Source organism: Callorhinus ursinus, unplaced genomic scaffold, assembly GCF_003265705.2.
Source record: "Callorhinus ursinus isolate GAN/ISIS: 27379988/994484 unplaced genomic scaffold, GSC_fseal_2.0 scaffold6, whole genome shotgun sequence".
Taxonomy (NCBI): Eukaryota; Metazoa; Chordata; class Mammalia; order Carnivora; family Otariidae; genus Callorhinus; species Callorhinus ursinus.
Genome location: NW_027397068.1, coordinates 35,801,466 through 35,810,003, shown reverse-complemented (window position 1 = coordinate 35,810,003; position 8,538 = coordinate 35,801,466). Strand labels below are relative to the sequence as shown.

Here is an 8,538-nt window from a genome sequence, read left to right as displayed (position 1 = left end):
AAACCTCCATAACTGCAATAGACTTCATTCTAACTTCTCCACATTCATCTTTGAAAAGTTCAATCATTTTTTGTTGTTATGCAGAGAATTACGTATTTGGTCCATCTTTGAGCATAGTCCCAAGGTCTAGAACATTCCTCCTGTAAATAAGAGCTTAAAAAAATATCTACTCAGTATATATAGGTGGCTCAATACATATGATGTGTCAGAGGATGCTGAGTGCTAATAGAAATATGAATCAGGGGTTGAAGGATAGCTAGAGAGAGAGAATGAGAGCAGTTGTTACTTTATGTCCAATAGCCAGGGAAGGCCACACTGATAAAGAGATACTTAGTGAAGACCTGAAACAAATTGAAAAAAAAAAAAAAAAGTAGCCATATGTATATGTAGTAGAAGGAAAAGCAAGTTCAAAAGCCCTCGGAGATGGAAGCATGACTGGCCTTGGAAAGGAAGAGCACCAAGGTCAGGAGTAAACTGAAGGAGGGGAGCGTGGTAGTGGTGATTACATCATACGGGCCATTGTAAGCCATTAGGAGGACTTTGGCCTATTCCCTGTGTGTGATGGGAAAACACCAAAGAGTTTTGAACAAATGAGATATGATGTGACTTAGGTTTTGAAAGGATCATTCCAGATGTGTGGAGAGGAGCCTGAGAGTAGGGTGGGGTGAGAGGTAGAAGCAGGAAAATCAAGTAGAAGTTATTATGATCAACCAGGCAAGAGATGATGGTGGCTTGGCAGTGAAGGTGGTGACACAGTGGTGGAAGTGATGAAAGTGGTTGATTTTGAGGGTTTTTTGGGAGAGGTTTTGCTGACAAATTAAGTATGGGATATGAGAGAAGAAAGAGTAAGATTTTAACCTGAGCAGTAGGAAGAATGGAAGTTATCACTTGCTCAGATGCAGAAGACAGGAGGGACGATTCATGTTGAGAGGCAGGGTGGCAATGAGAGGTTCAGTTTGGGATGTGTTAGTTTTGAGATGGCTGTTAGAGGTCTATGGCGAGACGCTAAGTGTGCAGCTGGAGAGGGAGGAAGGAGAGGGATTCAGGCTGAAGAGAATTCCATTTGTACAGAAGGCTGAGATTAGCCCTGAGATGGGTTCAGCTCACCCAGGGCTGCCTATAAATAAGAGAGAACATCTAAGCATGAGGCCAGAGACACTCCATGTTTAGATATTAGGGAGCTAAGGAAAGACTAGCAAAACTGAGAAGGAGGGCTCAGAAAAGTAGTATGAAGATCAAGAGAGTGGAATCCTGGAAACCAAGGGAACAACATGTTTGAAGAAGAATGGAATTATAAACTGTGTCAAACATGATTGACAGGCAAGGTAGCCATGTGCACCGGTTCGCCCAGGATCGTCCCAGCTTATGCCTTTGTCCTGGATTAATTACTACCGGTGCCCCTTTCACACTTAAAAGTCATGTTGTTCAGACCATAAATTATATGGTCCCCTGTGGTGGACACGGAGATGTGTTATTTAGATCATCTTTCGAGAGAAACTGCTGTGGGGAGCATGGCTAATTGACACCTCCAGTGGCTGTATTTTCAGATCTACTGTGACATTTATGCCAGATCGTGCTCCCCTTGGGCCATTTCCTTCCAATGACTGAATGCAGACAATTACTAGAAATGGGCCATTCCTACACGATGTGGATGTTATTGGCTACTAACAGACCATTTTGACTTGGGGGCTCCCTTTCGGTCTAGCTGTGACTTTCCCAGAATTACACTGTAATCTGAAGCTCTTCCCATCCAACTGTCCCTTCTCTCTCTCTCTCTCCTTCACAGGTATCTGGCCAAGTTGAAACCCCTGAAACTGCTGCCCTCCTCCTTTCCCTCCCCTAGCCATGTCAAAACAAAGCCAACTGTAAAGTTGAAACCCAGGGGATGACAATGGTTAGCGCCATCATTAAAGATCTGAAGGTTGCAGAGTTCGTGGCTTCTATCATATCTCCATTTAATTCACCGGAGCTCCTACAGGAACTGCATGGATCCTGGAGAATGGCTTGCATACCACGAGTTAAACTAAATAGAGCCCCAATTACAGTTGCTATGCCAGATGTAGTGTCTTTACTGGAACGTATTGGTAAGGCCGCCAGTACACGGTATGTGTCTTGACATCTGCTTATCAGAGGATCTTAACTGAGGTATCCCCCTATTGATGAGACAGATACAAGGAATACCGAGAACTGATCTTCAGGTTTAGACATATGGAGCTAACCGATGGCCTTGACAAGTGTGTGTGTAGTGGAAGCTAAATTAGAGAGGATAAAAAGAAAATGAATATGTAAATGGAGAGAGCAAGAAGATGACTCATGTAAGGCATTTCGTCATTTAAAGGGAACAGAGAAGCAACTGGAAGGAGAGGGGTCAAAGGAGTTTGTTTCTAAAGGCAAGAATATTGCATCCTGTTTTATATTAGTGGGAATGACCCAGTAGAGCAGGCAAACTGATGATGCAGGAAGAAGAGAGGCCGATTGTTGCAGGGATGTCTGGCGCACAGGGAGTGTGGAGCAAGTGCACGAAGACGATATTTGACACTCACTGGCTCCCATTACAGGTGGAGAGTCTCTCCCCACTCCTTCTAATAAGAGGATTTTCTTTACTGAAGCAGGCTTCCAGACAGTTTTCCTTTTTTTAACTTTTACCCCAAACCGCCGCTCAACTTATATTTTTAAATTGGTTTGCACATAACAAAATATAAAAAACTAATGCAATATTTTGTGTGTGTTTTTCACAGTCATTGGTGGTACTTGCTCAATGTATTTAGTATCCAGTTAAGGGGGTAAAGAATATTATAAATCAAGGGTGAATGGGATGATCTTTAGGGTGATTGCAACCTCTTAAATGCTGAACTTTTTTTTTTAAATGCTGAACTTTTGTCCCAAGAGGTTATAACATCAATGCCAAGTAAGTGGCACAGACCTTAGGTGGTAAGAGTCCCGATAAAGGCGAGAATGTGCACTGGGTCTTGTGTGGAGACAAGGCTTCGTGGAAGAGGCAGAGCTGAAGCTAGACTTTGGAGAATAGATAACATTCGGGTAACGGGGTAGTTAGAGTGAAGGTTTTCTAATACAGCGGGAGGTAGGAATTTACAAAGAACCTTCTGCAGAATATGAGAAAATCATTGCAGACTGCTCTAAGCCAGAAGAACGGCCAACCAGAATTGTGTTTAGGCACCCTGTTAATTTCCAGATTGTGTGCTGTTGAGCTGAAATCATCTGATGGTGAGTTTGATGTCCTCCTGAAAACCAAGACTAGATAGCTCTAGCTTCATTCTGAGCATTGATGTGGATATACGGGACAAGAAAACACAAGAACTAGATCAGAAAATGAAAAGACAACATACAAAGTATTTTCTATCCCATCACTTTCAGAACCTTTCTGTTTATATTAAGGAGAAAAAGAATAAAGGGTGTGTAATTGAGTTCACATTAAGAATACCTCTAATAAAAAGGTGACAAAAGTGAAATATGTGTTCTAAAATAGCAGTTAAAAACTTAGTCATAGGCTTTTAGGACCTGAAAAATTATACATTATTAAACTGTTGTTTTATTTTAACACTTAACATATTGCCCTTATTGCTGTTCCGTAACATAGGGAGATTCAGTGGTACCTATACCTTCTCTTTCTCGCAATACCTAAAGCCCATATTAACCTGCAGCCTGATTCATGACTGGGAAGCATTGTTTATGTTTCTTTTTCAATTTCAAACATTTTATATTTATATCTCAAGCCAAAAAAAAGGGAGACGGCAGTATCCCAGTGGTGGATTTTTAAATTTTTCAGTCTTATTGATAATAACACCATTCCTTAAACATCAAATAACCAGACATCTCAAACATCAATGCAAGATGAAGGTGTCAGTATTATCCATTTTTTTAAATTAACTACATAGTTTGGAACTGTTAAGTCTAAAATTGTGAATAATTTTCCTTCTCACCAATTCCGATGAATACACCTTCACTGTTGTTTTCCCTCAGGGTATAAATCTGACATTTCCTTAGCCTCTTTTCTTACTCCTTTAAAAAAGTGCAAGCAGGAACGAATCGGATTGCAACGCGGGTTCAAACCACGTCTGAGAGCGGCCGGATACCTCAGGCCCGGGCGCTTCTGCAGCAGTGCCTGCACGCCAGGCTGCAAGTACGTCCAGCCGAGGGAGACGCCGAGAGCCAGTGGGTGGAGGTTCAGAGAGGATTAGTAATCTACGTGTGTTTTTTCAAGGGAGCTAATAAAGAACTTCTTCCCAAAATGGTTAATACACTGTTAAATGTGAAGTTAAGTGAAACAGAAAATGGTAAGCACGTGTCTATATTGGACCTCCCTGGCAATGTTCTAATCATCCCTCAAACCACCCTTGGGGGGAGAGTAAAAGGAAGAAACATGCAGTATCACTCTAACTCTGGAAAAGAAGAAGGCTTGGAACTTTATTCCCATTTTGTGACTTTATGTGAAAAAGAACTGGCTGCCACCAGCAAGTGTGCCGAAGCTGGGGTTGTGGTGGAACATGGTACATACGGGAACAGGCAGGTGTCACAGCTGGATACCAATGGGCCATACACACACCTAATTGAGTTTTGAAAAATTAAAAAGTTAGTTTCTACAGTTGTTTTCTGGTATAAAATGGTCTCAACTATAATCCGATTTTCTTCCTCTTCTTGAGTACCTTAATCTACAGCATTTTTAGACAAGAAAATCCTGGGTCCTATCCATACCTCTGCAACCTGTTAATTGGATGACCTTGCCTTGCCAAGTCACCAAACTCTGGATCTCATTCACCTTTCATCCTGCTTTCCCCTACACTTCCACTTGAAAACTTGAAAAATGCTTTCTATTCACCTTATAGTCACTGTGGAAATGTTCTTAGAGAGCTGTACTTAAGTATTTTGCATGAAGAATTTTGTGCGATCAAGAAAAATATTTCTTATACCCTCAAATGTATGAAGTATGTAATAAAAATAACTTTGTATTAAAATTAGGTAAAATCCCACAAAAAAAAGTGCAAGCAAAAAAAATTGTTTTTAGGGATCTTTGAACAAGGAAGAACAAATATCATAAGCTATGTTCTCCGTGTTTCTTACCAAAAGTCTGTCAATGCCTTTCTGTCAGTTTCTGGGTATGGAGGAGAAACTATCTGAAGTAAAAACAAGATTTCACACTCCACCAAGCAAGATGGGATAACACTAATAATACAGAACTTTTCAGCAGTGCTTCCGAAGATATCAGAAACTTCCATTAAAAAAGCAGGTACAATATTAAAAAAAAGTCATATGATACTAGATGAAAAAATGTCCAATTATTTTCTGGGATGCGTTACACATTGCGTGAAATATGGTAGATGAAGAAAAAAGAAATAAGACTGTACGTAGTGAAAATAAACAGCAATGACAACAAAATATATGTTTTTGTTCTCCATCCCATTTCTTGATAGTGCTGTTATTGGCACAGGGCCAATTATAGAGTTGCCAAAAATAAGGGCAAGGCTGTAGCAATGAGAATTAGCCGGAAAAGAAACAAACTTACGACATTCCCATCAATTATGATTGTTGCTTTGAGCCATTGTGTGTGTAGAATTTTAAGATATGTAATTTGCTTTTCCTGAGTGAGAATTATTTTTATTTGAAGTGTGCTAAAGAAGTTTCCAAATTATAAGAGTATTTTAGTAGTTGTAAATACACATAGAGATCAAAGCATATACTCCATAAATAAATGCTGCTAAAAATTTCTGCCTAGTTAACTCGATCGTGAGAGTCATGCAAATATTGATTAGGAATAAAAAAATTTTAATTCTTTAGTTTTGTTTTCCAAAAGTTGGGTTTACCCTTAATCTAAATTTTCTCATATGTAATCATTACATATTACGTATGTAATGATTACAGTGTTGATGGGAAATGGAACAGAGGAGGATAGTTTGAGCAAAATCACGTCTGCCATTTGACACAGTGCGAGATAAATAGAATCAGAGATTACTGGGAGTTTTTAAGAACAAAACACAGGAATAAGAAATACGCTGCTGTTCCTTTTTTTAGAGGGAAATAAATGAATTCCAGTAAGGGAATGGAAATTTGGACATCTTATTTTTGTTCTAGAGGAGCTTAGTTCCGTAAGTGTGCATTGGAAGACTCTGAGAGATACTGTAACCTGAGGTAGACATGACAGTACAGTGGAGACCTTTAGATTTTTCTCTCGTTGAGTTAAACCTGTTTTGTAAAGTGAAAAATTCCAAATAAAGGGTAATGTTTTACCAAAGTAATAATTATTCCAGTAAATTTGATATATGTATTTCTGTAAACAATATGTTTCTCAAAACAGTAATTCTTTAGTAAAAATATTCTGCTCTTTCCCCCTAAAAGAGAATCTGTCTCTCTTCTTAAAGTGAGCTTGGATTAGCAGAACCACCTCTGCTGACTCCGCCGGAGGTCACTCTGCCTGGGCTCGATGTTTCTGCTGGAGTGCGGGTCAAGGCTGGAAACAACTGGGAGCTGTTCCTGAAGGCTGCTTTGCCTTTTTAGGGTATGAGGGTGGTCTCCCTGTGTTTAGGATAGCATGATTGACAGCTCCACTCCAGCTCCAATTAGCACCCTATAATTTATTAGCTTCTGCTTTCAGATTATGCGTTAACTTCACAAATATTTCAACCACGGAACCAGCAGCTATCAAGTGTCTCTTTCCTGATCCAGCCCTCTGGGACTGGAGTGAAATACAAGGAAAGAGCAGTACAGTTGGTCTGTCAAGTGAGAATAATCATTTCTGTCTGTGCCTGTCTGAGGGCACGGTGTCTCTGATTTCCCTTTAGGCCTGCAACAGAGAGAGAGAGAGAGAGAGAGAGAGATCTGTAGATAGATTCCATATTGTGAGGGTACCATATTTATATTATTAGAGTTTCATTTATTCATGAGAGATAAGGGAAACGTGGTGTTGAGGAATGTGAAATTTACGTTTGCTTAATCCCATTGCTTGTGAAGATGTCAAAACTTCAGTTATGTACAAACAGAAGGTCTAATAATGATACTGCCTTCAGGACATTTATTCCTTTACTCCAGATTTTAGGATTATGTAATAGATAATGAATAATAATAAATCCTAAAAATCTTGCAAGGAAAATGGAATATATGGAGTATGGACTTTGATAAGTATGATCAAAATGTAAATTATTTGCAGGCACCTTGTCAACAGAGTGTTAAGGCAATTTTATAAAGGAATCTTATTTTTTTTGTTTCATTTAATTTTAAAGTCTTTTCAAATATCTTTCAAGTTTCCTTTCATGTTTTGACACCATAGGAATTACATTTAAAATGCAATTTATAGAAATAGCATTTATATGAAAAGCAGTTTGTCTCTTATTTTTTTTATCTCCTCCAACCCCAAAGTGATCAATCACTAAGTGTTAAAAAAAAAATCCCGTTTCTTTTGATAGAAAGGGTATGGGTGACCACACATAAACCCAGGGTTTATGATTCTGAGCAAATTGGAGGTTAAATTGATCTTAAGACTTGTTTCCTCTGATAAAAAGGGCACAGAAAGAGCAGTACTTACCCAGAAAGAGTGGCAAGAGAAGCTTCCAGTCAAGGGATCTAAGTCCTAACCTCCACCACCTCTGCCCTCCTTCCTATCCAGGCCCAAATCAATCTTAAGTCATTGCTAGAATTTGCCACATGTTGAAATAGAACTTCAAAGGGGGAAATGAGACAGGATGGCAACTCCTTTTAAACTAAAGGAGTAGAACAGATAGAGTTCCCTGAAGTTGGGTGACTGAGTTCTCAGCCAGAGGGCAATCGGCAGAAGGATTACTTGGTGGCGGAGAGCTGTCTCTCCCCTTTTCATCACCTCTCCCTCAATCGAGGCCAAGTGCACAGGGAACACTGCACTGGGAGACCACCGCTGCCAGCAGGGATGAGTAGAGGAGAAGCTTGTCTTTCTCTCAAGCCCCCCAACCAGGTAGAACACGTGTGAAAACGTCATGTTGGCCTTTCCCCGTGTCATCCTTCATTCCCTTGAATGTCCTTTAATCAATGACCGGGGCCTTCTCTAATCTGCACCATTTCATGAATATTAGCAAGACAAGGGAATTAATATTTTGCATGAATTTGGTGCACCTAAAGCACGTCTGTTAGGATTTTTAATTCACCCAAGTTCTCTCTGATGCTCTTATGACACGGACAGGATCATTATAGTTCTAGGTCGTCTTGCATTTCTACTTGGGGAACGTCTAACATGGAGGGAAATGCTGTCATCCGAGTGTCCTGTGTGCCAGGTCACTGGAGTCCGGCTCAGCAGTCTGGATGGTCTGGTCAGGACTGCCCCAAAGGCCAGTTCCAGTGAATGAGTCTCCTCACCAGCAACCTGATATTCAGGTCAGATGCAGCTCAGGGGAGAGGCTTCAGTAATCAGAACCTTGTGGCTGGGCAAATGCTCCCTCTGGGTTCCGAGCAGAGATCCTGTGGGTGCTAACGCAGTGGAGCATGGGCAGAGTCCCTTCCAGTGGGGATTGTTTGGAGACAGTGTCCAGCAAAGAATGCACCGCGTGCTTTCTTCCTCAA

At 40.4% G+C, this 8,538-nt stretch overlaps 1 pseudogene; it reads left to right on the top strand.

Annotated features, from left to right (window-relative positions):
* The first annotated feature begins 1,891 nt into the window (after nt 1–1,891).
* Nucleotides 1,892–4,997, top strand: LOC112814130 (D-aminoacyl-tRNA deacylase 2 pseudogene; annotated as a pseudogene).
* Nucleotides 4,998–8,538: the final 3,541 nt, after the last annotated feature.